Source organism: Agelaius tricolor, unplaced genomic scaffold (assembly GCF_023055355.1).
Source record: "Agelaius tricolor isolate 1412-34295 unplaced genomic scaffold, bAgeTri1.0.p SCAF_3, whole genome shotgun sequence".
Classification (NCBI taxonomy): Eukaryota; Metazoa; Chordata; class Aves; order Passeriformes; family Icteridae; genus Agelaius; species Agelaius tricolor.
Genome location: NW_027269263.1, coordinates 68,168,864 through 68,185,778, shown reverse-complemented (window position 1 = coordinate 68,185,778; position 16,915 = coordinate 68,168,864). Strand labels below are relative to the sequence as shown.

At 51.8% G+C, this 16,915-nt stretch overlaps 1 protein-coding gene across 2 annotated transcripts in view; it reads left to right on the top strand.

Annotated features, from left to right (window-relative positions):
- Positions 1–8,489: 8,489 nt before the first annotated feature.
- PLXNA4 (plexin A4) overlaps positions 8,490–16,915 on the top strand; it is a 506,662-nt gene continuing 498,236 nt past the window's right edge. Inside the window, exon 1 of one of the 2 annotated variants that reach the window (XM_071424191.1) lies at positions 8,490–8,794. The gene's annotated coding sequence lies outside the window, so the exon portion shown is untranslated. The remainder of the gene's footprint in view (positions 8,795–16,915) is intronic. The other variant, XM_071424190.1, reaches the window with a different exon arrangement.

Here is a 16,915-nt window from a genome sequence, read left to right as displayed (position 1 = left end):
CTTATTAAAATTGATCCTAAATAAACCTGATCTGTCCCAAATTTTTTTTTTCTTAAATTAATTTGAATGCAATTTGTTCTCAGCGAGATTTTCTGCCATGTTGCATCTCGCAATGCAAACACGAGTTTGTTGGGTCACTCTAATTAATTTGATTTTGTATCTCAGCCCTCCTACCCATCACCAGCACTAAATGGAATTATTTAGAAATAACAGAGATAATGCTGGCAAAATAACATGCTGTGACAGGACCAAGCTTTGCTTCTTTAGGAGAGAAAAAAAAAATAATAATACACAACATATTGAGGTGGTTTATTTTTTGATTAAACGCTTCTGCTTCGCCTCGGCATTTATCTTTCTGAGACAGCTCCAGATCAGAGCAAATGCATCATTCCATTACCATTATCTCCCTGTACATTTGAGTGGGGGTCCCCAGATAATAAAGGGCTACAACGTGCGTGGCCAGCTCACACCTCCAGCAGCTCTGATTCCTTCAAGAGGATTTCTACAGGAGGCGTTGGCAGGGAAGGGAAGGGGGAGGAGGTTTCTTTGTGGGGGGGGGGAGGCAAATGGCTTCAAAGAGATGAGTGGAACAACTTAATTCAGAGATTTTTATAGGAATATTGGTGTCAGGAGCTGCACACAGCGACCTGGGCTTGAGGAGATGGTGTTGGGTGGTTTTATTCAAAAGCTTTGACACAAGAGCTGAGCAACTTGAGGATGTGAGATATCCCCTGCTCCTGGATGGTTTGGAAAGAGGAAGGGGAGACAGGCAGGTGTTGCAGGTGATGCAAAGCATGGGAGGGATTTGGGATGAATGAATTCCCAAAAGGAGCGTGATGGTGTAGTAGTTTTGTGCAGATTCTTTGTTTCTTTTCTCTGTTAAGGTCAGGATTAAATGCCTGAGATGTTATTTCTTGTTGGGACTCAGATTTTTATTAGTTCTCACCCATGTCACTGTCTCACAAACCCTGAGTTCTACAGAACTTCACTCTCACAAACTAAAAATGGAGCCCAATCTCTCTCTCTCTCCAAGGCCTTTTAAGGATGAACTGTCTAATTGAGAAATGACACCTGAATTATTTTCACTTTTAACCCAATATCCAACAACCCCTGCCTGCAATGGGGACTTTTTTATCCAATCACACAAAACCACCCAAACCCATGGAGAAGAAGGTGAAGAAGAAGGTGAAGAAGGAGAAGGTGAAGAAGGTGAAGGAGAAGAAGAAGGAGAAGGAGAAGGAGAAGGAGGAGAAGGAGAAAGAGGAGAAAGAGGAGAAGAAGAAGGAGAGGAAGAAGGTGAAGAAGAAGGAGCAGCACTGCCCCAAAACCTCCATCTTGCTTTATATCTATTCCTGTATTCTAAACCCTTAAACTCTAGGTTTCCCACCCTGTGATATCACACACTCCTGTCCAAACTGCACACCCACAATCCCAGTTCCAATCCATTCCATTCCATTCCATTCTTCTCCAGGCCTCAGGGCAGTGCAGTGTTCTCTTGGGGGTCAGTGCCTGACAGCACAGAAAGTCTCAAATTCTCAGTAATCAGCATTCCAACATTTTGGGTTCACCAGTTTGAGATTTCCCTGCCAATGCACTGGTTTGGGTGAGTGGTGGAATAAAATAATCCAGAATAATCCTGGGTGAGAGAAAAATCCATCGTGCCCTTGTTACTCCTGAATTAATGGGAGTTTTCCATGAGGTGGGGCAGTGGGGAAAGCAGAGAGGGGAAGGTCTCAGCATGACCCAGAAACAGAATAAATACTGGTGAAGGGAACATCCATAGGGATAACACGTGTTAAAGGGTGTTCCCCTATAGAGGGGGGATTTTGCTGATGTGAGTGTGGGTGGTGGCCCCAAGCACCCCCAGTGGCTTCTGGCCAAAGGCTGAATTCCAGACCATTATCCCAATCTGCTTGGAAATAGACATTGAAGTGGAAGGAGGTAAAAAAAAATGGAATTAGGAGGGAAAAAATTGGAATTTGTACACTTGAGGCGCGGCACCATCAGTTTGTAGCACTGCAAAGGGACCACAGGTCTGCAAAGGTGTTTTTGGGCACAGTCCATTTTCACCACAGAGGAATCCAGCCAGGATGACAGGAGAGAGAATTCCCTGTGTTTGGTACAGGTCCTACCAGTGAACAAAGGGGAGAAAGCAGATGTCTTCATGTAAATATTCAGTTGTATGTGAATATATTTCTATTTTTACTGAAGTTTTTAGGAAGGGTTGACTGCACCAGCCCCAGTCCAGCATTCCAGAAAGGATCTGCTCTTGTGAATTTGGGAACATGATAAGAGGTCCTTTCTGAAGGGCCCAGCAGCATTTCTCAGTCTGTACCAGGGTACCCCACACCAGCTCTTTAACAAGTGACACTGCCCATCAGGGAAACATCTTCCTCTTGCCCTTCCTGTGTGTCTCCTCAGTCTCTCCCCCTTCTTTTCTGTCATTTCTCCCTCTGCTCTCCCTCCCTGATGCCATGGTGATGGAGCTGACACGTAAGAACAGCTATTCTTCACTGGGGTTCCCACAGCATCCCGAGATGAGCTCCTGCTCCTCCCCCTCTCCTGTCTCCCACCTTCCCTAAGTGGGTAAATCTGAGTGCTGCCAAACCCACGTGCTAAAAAAGATGGGCCAACATTCCCCCTCCTCCCTCCCTGCTTCCAACTGGCTCTAAAAGCATGAATTGCTGCAAGGAAAAAAAAAATAGCATAAACGTTGGGCTTGGTTTGTGGGTTTTTCTGGTTTTCTTCGGAGCTCGGGGTTCTAACAAAATAAATCTTTCACTCCCTGCTGTCTGCAGGGCCCACTGCTGGTTTGGGGCATTTTCAGCCAGATTTGACAGGCAGCAGGGAGATCTTATTCCTGAAAGTTTTTGGAAGTAGTTTTTGGCTGGGTGGATGTTCCCTGAGTGAGAGAAATGCCAAGGTGGGATTTACAAATCCCCCCTATTCAGGATTAGCCTCCAGCGACATCCACAATTAGCTGTGAGATCTGGTAGGCTGTCAAGTGCATTTTATGTATCCTTTCCCCACTATCTGAGGGAGGCAAACTTCCCAAAAGACCTTTCTAGAGTGTTACCAACTGCAGATTCTGTGAAGATCCCTGCAGCTCTATCCTGGCTCCTCATCTCTCTCCTGGTACCCACTGGAGCTGCACCAGCAGCAAGTCTGGCCCAGGTTCTGCAATCCCAAATCAAAGCCCTAATCTGTGGATAAGGCCCTTCCCTTCTTCAGGCTGTCCTATTTCCCTTTGGATTTATTCTGATTTAAGGGCTGCTTCTCCTCAGATGAATCCAGCCTTCCCCTCTGTCCTTCCAGACACTCTCCAGCTCCTCCTGAGTGTCCCTGGGCTGTTTTCCTCTGATTTCTCCATCTCATCCCTCCATCCTCACTTCTCCTTCCCTCTCTCCTTCCAGACACTCTCCAGCTCCTCCTGGGTGTCCCTGGGCTGTTTCCCTCTGACTCTTTACCCATTTCTCCATCTCATCCCTCCATCCCTACTCCTTATCTTGCCCCAAAGCTCTCCAGCCCTCCTGAGCAGGGATTGATAGCTCTTCCTCCTGGTATTGTCCTCCAAAATGAAACAACAATGAATTCCTCCGACTTTCTGTGGTTGTATCTTATCACTCCACCTGCCTGCTTCCAATATTATTCCCTTTCACTCCTTTCCCGTTGTCCCCTCTCAGATCCCCTCGTTTAATTGGCCAGCCCCAGCCTGGGTTTTGTAGTCTCCTTATCATGATGGGCTGAGTGCTCCCCTGGCTCCCATCTCACCCTGCCTCCCTCCACCTGCCCCTCTCCCCTGTCCCTCCTCCCGCTGTTTTGTTTGGCCAAATGACAGCCTGGGTGTGACCAGAGGCGATAATGGTCGGCAAATATTTGAAGGGGGAAGGAGAAAAATTGTCCCTGGGGGAGTTTGAACGGGGAGGGCAGGGATGGGGAGGGTTGGGATGGGGTTGGGAAGATGTGCAGATGATGCTGTCGGCCTGAGGACATCATAAATCCCCTCTGGGTGGGAGGATGGGGATGGGGAAGGAGCATCTCTCTCATCTCTCTCATCCCTTGGAATGGGCAGGTCCTCTCTGGAAGGGGCATTTTGCTGGGGAGATTGGAGTTGGAGCAAGGGGGCAGAGAAGAGGGGATGGGAAGGGAGAAAACAGGAATGAAATAGCAGCAAAGAGGGGAAACTTGGGCTGGGAACTCTGGAAATCTTTAACTTGAAGGGTTGGTGAGCTGGTGCCTGAATCCAAGTGCTAACATGGACTGGAGCACACACTGATGGGAAGGAGCTCTGGAGAGGAAGGGGACAGTCAGACCCTGCAGGTCTGTGGCTCCTGTGAATTGCTGGATTTGCCCCTGGGACAATATAAAAGGAGATTTTGCTCAAAAACACCCAAAAAAGTGATCAAAAAAAATGAAGGCAAACCTCACCTCTGGTTGACATCGTGCCTGCTGAAGGGCTGGGAAGAGGGAGATGCTGCACAACTGGTAAAAATGTTATTTATAAATATTCTACTGAAAAATCTGCCCCAAAAAACATCCCTGCAAAGAGTGGCAGGGGAGTTAAGGCAGTTGCCAGAGGCTGTGCAGCAAAGCAGTGACAGAGGAGAAAGGGCAGGTGACACCCCTCTGCTCCATGCCAGGACACCCTGACTTCCCAAAAAATCCAGTGTGCAAAGCCCCAAGACTCCAAGGAAATGCTGGGCAAAGCACAAGCAGAGGGTGGCTGAGATGGACCCTCCCAAGGGCTTTTTTTCTCCACTCATCACCCAAAATTGGTTGTACAATGCTGCAAAGGAGGGGGAGGCAAGGTGACCAAGTGACACAATCCTGCTCTTCCCTGCAAACTTCTCTTACATTTTTTTGGGCAGCACTCTCATCCCATTTTCTGTCAGCACAACCCTCCCTGAAGCTGGCAAAAAAATGAGAGAGTGACAGCCCTAAAGGTGTCACTTAGGGGCAGAGCTCACCCTGAGCTCACCCAGAGCCCTGGCCCAGCTTTAAACCAGCTTGCACAGCATTTCCCCCCCTCCACAAGCACGATAAAGACATCCTTTGTCAGCAGCAGGGATGGTGACAGCTACCCAGGAGAGGCCAATTTGATCCCGTGTACCAACAGAGAGGGGCAAGCTGGAAGCACCTGAGAGACCGGAGGGCAGGAGGGGGTGACAAAGAGACCTGGAGGGAGAAGATTTCGAGCTGGCAGCCGCGTCCCCGGGCTGTTTTGTGAAGGACTGGCCCGGTTTGGGGGGTTTTGCTGCAGGTGGCGCTGCGATGTTGGGTTTGAGCGCTGCCTGCGCTGCGCTCGCTGCAGCCCGAGCTGGAGCAGCCAGCGCCGGCTTCCAGCCACTTAAACACCGCGCTGCTTTAACAAACTTGTAAAATGGCGGGGGAAAAGAATCATGGAAAAAATCTCCGCACAAACGAACTTAGATTTTCCGTCTCTCTCCCTTTTTTCTTTTTTTTTTTTAAATTTTTTTTTCCTTTTTTTTTTCTCCTAATTGGCTTGTCCTGTGTTGTTGGAGCCTTGAAGTGTACAGGTGGATGTCCTGGCAAAAATGATTTTTTTTTTCTGTTCTTTGGGTGTTGGTGGAAGTGATTCCTATGTGCCACTGTGTGTGGCTCAGGTAACAAGGCAAGAAATGAAAGAATGCATCAGTGAGGGAGGAACCACAGAGAGATTCAGGGAGGCTGTTGTTGGCACACAGGGCTTCAGGGGCATTGGGGGATCTTTTGGGGCAGCAGGAGGGGAATCAGGTGTGTGGGGTTGTTTGGATGGAGACAAGAGGATTTTGCCTCATCCCCGATGATGCTGAGGCAGCTTTGGTGCTGTTTGAGCAGAGCAGGGGGTGCCCAGCACCTCTCTGTGATCTCTGCTGTGACTTGGGGGGGAAATACCCACTGGATGACACCAGGGTGAGCCTGAACCCTCCTCGTCCTTGGGCCCTTTTGCTGCAGAAATTCCCAGGTCAGGGGAGGTCATTTGGGTTTTGCAGCCCTAACCCTCTCCCGCCCCCGCTGCCCGGTTCATGAGCAGGCCTATAAATAAAGTCTCATTTGTCACTCACTCCTTCATGAACCCAAACAGCACGGGCATCTATTGACTCCTGCCATTGTCTTAAGAAGCAGAAAGAGCTGGTATTCATTTCTTCCTCCCTACCAGCTAGTGGGAAGTAATCTGGGCATATCCAGATTATCCGTGTTTAGGGAACAGGTTTTAAATGTGAGACCGAATTTCCTTGAGATTTTCATATGTTTTTATTAAATGGAGCTGTGAGCTAGGCTGGACACTCAATAATGCTGTAGCACTCAGAGCAGCAGTGATCTTTAGAGGTTACTAACCTGCCATTGTATCTCTCAGATTCCTGTCTGGCTCCTCCGTTGTCATTTCGCTGCGTTATTACTCTTCAGGCTTCACATCGCATTCATTTCTCTGAATGAAAACAAATGACTCCTTGCGAGAAGTAGGAGATAAAGAATAATAAATACATTTTATGCACCACCTTAAAAAAAAAAGGGAAAAAAAAAAAGGGCTCTGAATCCCCCATCCATCCATCAGGAAATGTAAACGGGAGCTCAGGCAAAACACACACACACACAGAGGAGCGCGCCGGGGAGATAAAACTTGTTTTAAGGAAAACATGATATTGTTTCTAAATAAATATCTTGGAGGATGCAAATAGACAGCCCCCGGCCCCTGTGCTTTGTGGCATAAATTTAAGATAATTAAAAATACTAAGCTGGGATTAAGCCTGATTTTCTGTCAGTGGTGGAGGCTGTGGGGAGGAGGGGGGAGTCCTGCTGTGCTTGGTGCTGCACAACCCCTGGAGAGGCGATTCCTGCCTCTGATCTCGGGTCTGGATTGCCGAGGGTGCTGGGACCCCCTTCCCCAGGCACCCCCTGCCTCCCTGCCTGATGCCTTTGCCTTCTGCTGGGGAAGGGGAAGCTGCAGGGCCGCTTGCAGAGTTTTCTCCCCGGCCTGAGCATGGGCAGCCCCCCTGGAAGCAGAGGAGATCTCCCCCAGCTGCTTCTCCTCTTCTGCAGACCTTTGTGAGGAGCCCATCCTCGGGGAATCGGGGCTCCCTGGGGAGCAGCCCTGTTGCTATCACCACCCTGAGAGCATCCCTGCCCTTCCCACACCTGCTGCCGGCTCTGGCATCACCTGCAGGGAGGAGTGCGGCTCTCACACGCGGAATGAACTTTTGGGGTGGGCTCTGGGGGACACCAAACTCAGGTAGGAAGCACCAACAGCTTCTGAAAAAATCCCTTTATTCCTGCGGCTGCCGGGAATGGAAGGGAGCCGGGGCCAGGGGAGCAGCTCGCAGCCGCTCTCCGGGATTGTTGCTCACCCCAGCTCGGGGACTGATCTTCCCCGGAGCCTCCCCACGCCCCGCTCCCCTCCTCGCTGCCTCCGAACCGGAGGAGAGCCTCAGAGAGGGAAGGGAAGGCACGGAAAAGGGAAGGGAGATACCAAGCAAAGCCGGGAAAGGCTTTTTTGGAGGAGCAGATGGGGGCAGGCAGCGAGATGCTGTTGATTCCGCGAGTGGGTTTTGGGTTTTATTCCCTTTTTTTTTATTTTTTAATTTTTTTCCTCTATTTTTCGGGGAGGGCAGAGACGTTTCCCAATTAGCCCAATCAGGCTGGAGATCCTAGGTGTCAGTAGTGAGTAGGAGCGAGGGAAGGCACCGGAGGAGGAGGAATCCAGGCAGCCGGAGTTCCAGCCGGGGGAGAGCGGCGGCGGCAGCCCCGGGAGGCGGCCCCGCTCCCTCCCCGTCCCCATCCCTTGCCCCAGCCCCTGCAAACTTTAGGACGACGAAAAGCGCCTTGGGGGACCCCCTCCAGAGACAACCTGCGCTCCTCCGCCTTCTCCCCTCTCCCGGAGGTGGGTGGGCTGGAGAAAGGAGGAGCAAGAGCGGCCACTCTCTCTCTGCAAAGCTAAAAAAAAAAAAAAAATAGGAAAGAAAGAGAAAAAAGGATAGAAAGGGATTTTTATTATCGCTTCAATTTTTTATTTATTATTTTTTATTGTCCCTCCCCCCGTGCATTGAGCTGCTGTTGCCACAGCACTTCTACACCTCTCTCCGGCTATTTTTTTTTTTTTTTTTTTTTGTAATTTTTTTTTTTTTTTTTCGGAAAGGGGTGTGTGCCTGTGTTTGCAAAAGAGCCTGGGTGTCCAAGCCGGCTCCGCAGCCACCATTGGAGAGGAGGGCTGGGGAGGAAGGAAGGGCTGGCTGGCGAGACAGCCGCAGTGCGAGCCCTCCCCGGCGGGCGGGCGGGAGGCCGCGGAGCCGGGCATGGCCCCGTAGCGCATCCCCTGCCTGCATCCCCTGCCCGCACCCCGCCCGCAGCTCCGCTGCCCGGCTCCCCCCACTGCCGGCTGCTTTAGAAGCGGAGGGAGGGAAGGGCTGGGGGAGGGAGGGAGGGAGGGAGGGGAGGGAAGGGGTGATTTGGGGGGGGAGTGAAAACTGGAGCTGCTTCCCCCCCCCAATCCCCCCCCCACCATTCTCCCCCCCCTCCTCCGGCTCTGGGCGAGCCAGACACGGTTTGCCCAGTGCAGAGAGAGGGGCTCCGTGTTCCGCCTCCGTGGAGTATTTGGGATTGGAGAGAGACACACACGCGCACACACACACACACGCACACACAGAGACCATCTGCAGTGTCAATGCGGCGCCTGCTCTGAAGACTGAAGTGGGGGGAAAGGAGAGGAGAGAAATATAATATATATATATATATACATATATATATATATATATACACACACCAAAACCCACCCAAAGCAAGCCAGGAGCATTCCCAGGTAAGGAGCCCCCCGCCCCACCCGGGCAGCGGGGGCTGCGGGAGGATGCCCCGGAGGATGCCCCGGAGGATGCCCCGGCAGGGCTGGCGGGGCTGCAGCGGTACCTGCCCTCCACACCTGGCGGCAGCCAAGGGAGGGGGTCTGGGAGGTGCCCCCACCGCTGCTCGCCACCCCCGAGTCCCGGCAAGGGGGTCTGGGATGGAGGGCAGGGACCCCCGCGGGCAGCGGGCTGAGCCGGGGGGCTCGGGCACGGCCCCTCCCGGCCCGCCCTGGGAGGATGCTGGGCGGGGGGCGCGGCGGGGACCCCCCTGCTCCACATCCCCGGCGCGGAGGGGACGCGGTGCCCGCTGTCCCCCGTTCCTGATGGCTTTTTCCCCATGCACAAGGCTCAACTTTTCTCCCCGGAGGTAGCGGCTCAGCCCGCAGCCCGTCCCTCGTCACCCCCGGCATCCCCCGGCTGCGGGTTTGCCTCCCCTCGGGGGGTGTTTTCCCCCTGCGATGCTCCGGAGCTCTCCTCGGGCGAGGAGCTGGAGGCATTTCCAAACTTTTCCTGCTCGCGGTGAGGTTGCAGCTGGACGGGGCTGGAGGCAGAGCCCAATTCCCGGGGAGGATAATAACACCTCCCGGGTGACCCATGGATGGGGACAGGGGACAGCGGCCATCCCTGGTAGCGAGCACCTAAGAGGGAAGGGCAGACCCTCGCGGCTGTCCTTTCCTGCAAGGTACTGGAGAGTTTTCCTGCCCAAATCCCGGCTGCGGAGTCAGCGCTGCCGAAGCTGCCTCCTTTCCCTCGGTGCATGTGTGTGCTGCGTATCGATGCTCTGCGTTTATCAGACATATGCCCTTAAATGATGTACACCGGGAGAAGTGATCTGAACACCGAGCCGCGCGTTGTTTTGCTGGAAATCCACGTTGTTTTGCTGCAAATCTAATGCTCCGGCAGCAGCTGAGTTCCTCCCAGACAAACAAACCCGCTTGCTCAGCCCCAGCAGGGCTGTTTGGGTTTGTAGCGGCTGCATGTGGCTGCTCCATCCCCAGCCCGGAGGAAATCCTCCTTCCTGGGGCTCCATCTGCTCGCTGTGCCGGGAAGGGATGGATGAAGGGATGCTGGGGTAGGACCCCCGAGAGGGGCTCGCCCTAATGGCAAGGAGCCGCTGGAACGCGGGTGGCTCCGCACCTCTCCCGCAAAACTTCCCCACCCGGCTCTGCTTCCCAGCCTTGCTCGCTGCGAACGCACCTGACTGCCCACGGCTTCCCTCCGCCGCCGGGAAAAGAGATTTTGGGAAAAGCGAGGGGGGGTGTGCCGGGAAAAGAGATTTTGGGAAAAGCGAGGCGGGGGTGTGGTGCTCCCCGGGTCGTGGTGTGAGTGGTGCAGAGAGGGGAGGTTCGGAGCGGGACCCCCGAGATGCCGGGGGATGCTCTCGATCCGCGGGAACAATGACGGTGCCAGGGGATTTTTACAGCCGATGCAAACTGCTCGCAGCCTTCTAGGGACTTATCTTGAGCGTGCACGAATATTTCGGAGGGCGGAAAGCGTGTTAACTTATTTTCCTCAGCTGCCCTCTGTTTCAGCCGGGTGTTGTTTGTAGAAATCCAGGAGCGGGCAGGACCAGCGGGGCACGGGAGGCTCGGGCTCCTGTGCTTCTAATTTCTGTGATTTTAATTACGGCGTGTGCCTCCCAGCGTGGGATTAGGTGCTTCCTCCCCCCGCCTAAGCCTCTGGCTGGAGGTGCAGGGGATGCGAGCAGCGTTTTGCTTGTGGTTTTGTGTTATTGTTTTTGGGTTTCTTTTTGCCGGGGGAAGTGCGTGTTTGTTTGTTTGTTTGTTTGTGTGTGTGGGATCCTTCGCTAAGCCGGGTTTCAAGCGGTGCAACAGATGTGTGTGTGTGTGTTTCTCGTGTGCAGCCAGGTTTAAACACGCAACCCCAGCCCCGGCACGAAAAGCTGGGCTTTTCTCTCCTCCTCTGCCCAGACCCACCCTCCGTGGGGTGTCTCCTTTCCGAAAGGGTCACTCCAAGGCTTCTTCTCTCCCTGTCCCATCCCGAACGTGCGGCGCTCGGCGGTATCGATACCACGCGAAATGAATGCCAGCCGCATGATCTAAGTGTTGTTTCTGTCCAAGACGGGTGTTTTAGATGCTCAGTCGCGGTGCTGTAGGGAAGCATTTGCTCGAGGATCGCAGGCACTGCTGTCAAACGCGCTGTGCGCGGCTGGGGAGGGATGCTGCGAGCCCAAAGGGACGCGCTGAACTTCTCCGCAGGGAGAGCGAACATTTGAGCTTTTCCTCAGCGGATTCACCTGCCGGCACCCCTCCCTGCAGCGCAGAGAGCAGAGAGGGGGTGGGTGAGGCAAAGCCAAGGGCTGAGCAGAGGCAGGAGAGCGGCTGGGCTGAGCTGCGCTGCTGGGAAGGCAGGAGCCGTCTGTGGCAGCTCCATCCCGGGGGGCTCAGCCTTGCCGGAGCTGCTTTCATATCAATTCCTCCACTTTCGCAGGCTGACGAGGGGGAGGAGAGATGCCGGCGCCCCTTTTGTGTTGCATCTTTTTCCTTTTCCCGAACCGCTTTGTCTCTGCCTCCCGATGCCGAGGGGATGCAGTAAAACCGAGCTCCCGCTCGCCGTGCCGGGGCTGGATTCGTGTGATGAGCCCGGCAACATCTTACGATGCTCGGGGTGTGCTGAGGGTTAAAGCCATGTGGGAATCAGTTTTTTTTGTGAATAAGGGAGCCCTGAGGAGGATGCTGCGGTGCTCCACGCTGATCTGACCTGGGGAGGGTGTCAGAGGTGGGGCTGCTGCTGAGTTTTGGAGTTTGCAGTGCCAGAGTTTGGGGCTTGGCACTGCCCACATCTGTTTGGGAGCGGGATGGCGTGGTGTCCTGGGAATCATTTGGCTGCTCTTGACATGTTTATTATTTATAACCCCTCTGAAGCGGGCTCCCACATAGCTGAGACTCCAAAGTCTCATGTGCTGCCCATGAATCCCCCTCCCCACCTAAGGATGCGTTTTGGGCTGTGACCGTTCCTCCTAGCAAAGCCCTCAAACTGCTTCATGCTCTAACACAAAGCATCTGGGGAACCTTTCTGGCTCTCGGAAAGGCTTCAGAGGGCTCTTTCTTACTCCTTCCTTCTGGCTGGTGAGACTCGGGGAAGGGGCAGCAGCGCTCCAGGCGCCCAAGGCAAGGAGACTTCCCGTCTGTGCAGAGAGTCGGGGCAGCCCAGCGCCTTCCTGCAGGGCATCAGTGATGAGCGTGCTTCCCTGCCTGGCTGTCTTCCTGTGAAAAGTGCTTTATATCCCTCGGCTTTGAGCTCTCAAGGAGCCTGTGACAAAAAGAAAAAAGAAGAAGGAAAGAAAAAAAAAAAAATTACGTCGTGCTGCCCACATGTTTTTCACTCAGGCTCTGAGTGGTTTTAAAACAGAGCTGTTCACTCAATTCCTGTGGTATGGATGGGGAAACTGAGGCACAGGGTTTTAAAACAGAACCATTTACTCCATTCCTTGGTGTGGATAGGGAAACTGAGGCGCAGGGTTTAAAACAGAACCATTTACTCCATTCCTTGGTGTGGATAGGGAAACTGAGGCAGAGGGTTTTAAAACATACCTGCTCACTCAATTCCTGTGGTATGGATAGGGAAACTGAGGCATGGGGTTTAAAACATAACCATTTACTCCATTCCTTGGTGTGGATAGGGAAACTGAGGCACAGGGTTTAAAACAGAACCATTCACTCAATTCCTGTGGTATGGATAGGGAAACTGAGGCACAGGGTTTAAAACAGAACCATCTATTCCATTCCTGTGGTGTGGATAGGGAAACTGAGGCACAGGGTTTAAAACAGAACCATTCACTCAATTGCTGTGATATGGATAGGGAAACTGAGGCATGGGGTTTAAAACAGAACCATTCACTCAATTCCTGTGGTATGGATAGGGAAACTGAGGCACAGGGTTTAAAACAGGACCATCTATTCCATTCCCATGGTGTGGATAGGGAAACTGAGGCACAGGGTTTTAAACCATAACCATTCACTCAGTTCCTGAGTAATTGGGAAACTGAGGCACAGGGTTTTAGAACATACCTGCTCACTCAATTCCTGTGGTATGGCTAGGGAAACTGAGGCATGGGGTTTAAAACAGAGCCATTCACTCAATTCCTGAGTGACTGGGAAACTGAGGCACAGAGAGGCAAACAGCTCAGTCCACATTTATTGATGAGGAATTCTCACTCACCAGCCTGAAATGCAAACTGAGCCCCCAGTGGGATTTTGATGAGAGCAGGGAGTGATGCCTGCACTCCAGTCTGTGCTTCAACAGCCAAGAGCAGCCCTTGGACACCACGGGACATTTCCAGGATTGAATTTTTTTCCAGTTAAAATGGCAAATGGGTGCTTTGAAGTGAGAAAAAATAATGGAATTACAGAATAGTTTGGGTTGGAAGGGACTTTAAAGATCACCTAGTTCCAATGCCCTGCCATGGGCAGAGATAACCAAACATTTTGGGTTAGAAAACTGGCCTGGGAGCAGCTGTGCTTTCATGGATCTCAGTCCCAGTGCCTTTAAAATTTGCTGCAGAATGTTTTGAACCACCTTTGGAAATGGAGACACCACTGCAAAAATGATGTGCTGAGTTCCCCACAGCCTGTGTGGTGATTCTCTGTACCTGGCATTCTCCCTTGGGGTTTCTTTGACTCATCCCAAAGAATAGTCTGGGTTTTTCTGTTGGTGCATGAGCTCTGTGAGTTTGCCTCATCCTTCAAGGGCTGAGCAGCCACTCATGTACGAGGTGCCAGCTCTGTGTCCCCGCCAGAGCACCCAGTGTCGTGTGGCTCCATCCTGAGCCCTTTCCTTGGTAAAAACCTCTGGGAGCCCTCAGAGATGATCTGAAGGCCCTGAACATTGGTTTGAAAGCCCAATGACCACTTTATTTTAGGCACCTGTAGCCCTCCAGCTCCAGCTGATGTGAACATTGCCAGGGACATGCTCCCTTCCAAGGGGATTCCTGGAGCCATGGAGGAAGCCAACTTTTTGCTGAAATATGATGATCCCAGCTGTTCCTACCTCAAACACTAATGTTTGTAGAAAACACCAAGTTCTCAGAGCCTGAAGACCTGGGGGAGAGCAGTAACTGGGTTCAAACCCCCATCCCACTCTGCTGCCCCTCAGCAGGTGGCTCTGACCTCACCTGGAATCACCAGAGAGGGAGAGAGATCATTTGCAGACTCTGTGACTTGCTTTTACTCCAGGCTTTGCTGCTGAGAGGGTTTGCCCCCCTTTAAAAAAGTGGTTTTCAAATGCTTCATGCAGTGAAACGAAAATCCAGCCCCAAAAGTCAAGTGGCTGAGACTCCCAGGCTTCTTTTGCATGGGGATAAATAAAAGGTCCTGGTGAGTGTGGCAGGATTTGCACTTGTGACCCAAAAGGGAGATGTGAGACCTCTGCTTCTCCTGCTTTTCATGCCTGATCTCTGAGTTTCCTTCCACCTCTATTGTCCCCACACTGATCTGCTGGGGCTTTCCCACCCAGCCATTGGCAATAAATAAATAAATGGGATTTGAACTTGCCAGGAGAAATGTGTGGCTCTGATGCAGATAATACAGGTTAGCTTTCAACTACAGGCATTTGCACGATCTAAACCCACACAGTTCCCCCTCCTCTGCTCTCCTGCAAGGTCCAGAGGAATAAATCTTGATCCTTGAGCCAAATGAACATAAATGTTTGTGAAATGAGGCTCCACGACCTCTGTGCTATTTCTCCTGGAGCTTAAAACACTCCACTAGGGAGGAAAGGTGAGGCTGGTGAAGATGTTTACTCTCAGTAGTGCTTTCCTGGGAAACAGTGAGGTGATGCTGGCCTGGTGACCACCTGTGGATGGTTAATATTTATATATTTGCTGTTTTTTCTGAATGAGGAACTCACACTTGCTGCCAGCAGCCCCCTGATGCTCATTCATGCCGAGCCTCGCTGGGGACCGGCCGGGCATTCCACTGCTTGGTGACTTGGTTTTAGAGTTATAGGGATCAGGAGGATGAATTAGCAGTAAATTACAGCCTGGATGGCTTCATCCTCAGCAGTGACAGGGTTTAAATTAAAAATATCTTGCTGGGATGAAGCACCAGTAAGTCAAGCTCTGGTGTTGTGTCAGCGAGAGCTCAGCCCCGGTGGAGCAGGAACACGAGGAGCCCTCACATCGATTCCCAGCTGAAATGGGAAATTGCCACTTTGTTTCTCCCATCAAATATTCTTCCTTTCCTTTCCTTTTTGCCTCTTTCCCCAGCTGGAGGGAGGATGGCCAGGCTGGGAAGGTGAGGGAAGCTTTGCGGATTCGCTGCACGCGCGTGTGGCCCTGTTTGACTTGGTTAGAGCATATTTGATTGTGAAAAGGGATTTATTTGTTTTTTGTGACAGGGGATTTGTCTATAATGTAGTGCTGGAAAGAAAACTCATTTAGAGACTAAGGAGGTGTATCCTGTTACAATTGCCTATTGATGGAATAGCAAGTGCTTGGTGTGCTACACAGCTTCATTTTACTTTAGGGAAACTTCTCCTGGGCTGCCAAAGGGAGACTTGGGTTTGATGGAGAGCTGTCCCACAGCCCTCAGGGGCTTCTTTGGCTTCTTATTTCCCCATCTATCAAGTGGGGGAGGTCTCCTAGAAGTGACTGTCCCTTCAGCCACCACCTAATTCTTCCTTTGCTCTAATGATCTTTAAAAATGACTCATTTTTTGTGAAATGAGTAGAACCAGGGGGAACTCACTCACCAGCTGAGGAACGGCATCATGTCCATGGATAATTGTCACTAATGGGCACTGTCCCACCCCTGGGCAGTGCCACCTTCTTCTGCTGGCTGGGAAGAGGCTTTCAGAGGTGCTGAGGAACAGGAGGTTCTGTATTCAAGGCAAAGGCTCTGCCCCCACAGCCCAGACAGGGAGAGGAGGTGAGCTGGGAATACAACCCCACCAACTGTGGAACCAATCAAAAGCTTGGGTTTTTCTTTAATGGACAATCTAGGGAAGAAAAACCCACAGCCAAATCAGGGTGGGCATGTGTGCCTTGGAAAAAAGGAGTTTTGGGGCTGTTTTGGGAAACTCCTCCTTAGAAAAAAGAGTTTTTAGGCTGTTTTGGGAAACTTCTTCTATTTGTCAGGGTTTTGGTGCAAATTTCTGGGTCTTGCTAAAAGCAGAGCAACACGTGGAGTTTTTAAGCTGTTCTGAGTTGTATAAGGGTTGAGGGGTATTTGCATGGATAATTTTGGGTGTTTCCTCCTTTTGGTTGTGCCTCACCCTTTGCACTCTCCTATTTCCTCCTGGCTGGACAGTGAGTGGAGCTATCCCCTGTCACAGCCTCCTTTCCTTCCAGCCCTCTGGATCCCAGCAGGGATTTGGATTTGGGGGGTTGTAATGACCTCAGTACCCAGTGCTTCTGAGACTTTCTACCCCCATCCTTCCTTGGATCCCAGCAGTGATTTGGGGGGTTGCAATGACATCAGTACCTGGTGCTTTTTAGACTTCATACCTCAGCCCCCCTGGATCTCAGGAATGATTTGGGGGATTGCAATGACCTCAGTACCCAGTGCTTTTGAGGCTTCATACCCCATCCCTCCTTGGATCCCAGGAATGATTTGGGGTTTCTAATGACCTCAATACCTGGTGCTTTTGAGACTTTCTACCCCCATCCTTCCTTGGATCCCAGCAGTGATTTGAGGGGTTGCAATGACATCAGTACCTGGTGCTTTTTAGACTTCATACCCCAATCACCACTTGAACCCCAGCAATGATTTGGGGGGTTGCAATCACCTCAATACCTGATGCTTTTGCGACTCCATACCCCCATCCCTCCTTGGATCCCAGGAATAATTTGGGGATTTCAGTGACATCAGTACCTGGTGTTTTTGAGACTTCATACCTCAGCCCCCCTGGATCTCAGGAGTGATTAGGGGGGTTTCAATGACCTCAATACCCAGTGCTTTTGAGATTCCATACCCCCATTCCTCTTTGGATTCCAGGACTGATTTGGGGATTGCAATGACATCAGTACCTGGGGTTTTTGAGACTCCACACCCAAATCACTGTTTGGATCCCAGCAATGATTTGGGGTGTTGCAATGACCTCAGTACCCAGTGCTCTTGAGCT